We start from the raw sequence: 226 nt of genomic DNA, 5'->3' as shown, positions 1-226 counted from the left end.
CAAAGTCTTCCTTTCTAAGTGCAAAAACAGCAAGGAAATGAAAAATCCCCCCAAAATCATATAATTGGAAAGTGCACGTCATGGGTTTTATATAGAATAAATAAATAAATGGCCTTCATTAGGGTTTATTTCCGTCGTACATTATTGTATTTGAAGTGTGTTTGCAGTATTGCGTTGTTCGCTTAACGACGAAGCCAAAAAACGAGGTATTTGGATGTGTTGAGCG

Source organism: Penaeus monodon, chromosome 15 (genome assembly GCF_015228065.2).
Source record: "Penaeus monodon isolate SGIC_2016 chromosome 15, NSTDA_Pmon_1, whole genome shotgun sequence".
Classification (NCBI taxonomy): Eukaryota; Metazoa; Arthropoda; class Malacostraca; order Decapoda; family Penaeidae; genus Penaeus; species Penaeus monodon.
The sequence above is the reverse complement of the archived record's forward strand: the minus strand, read 5'-3'. Positions refer to the sequence as shown.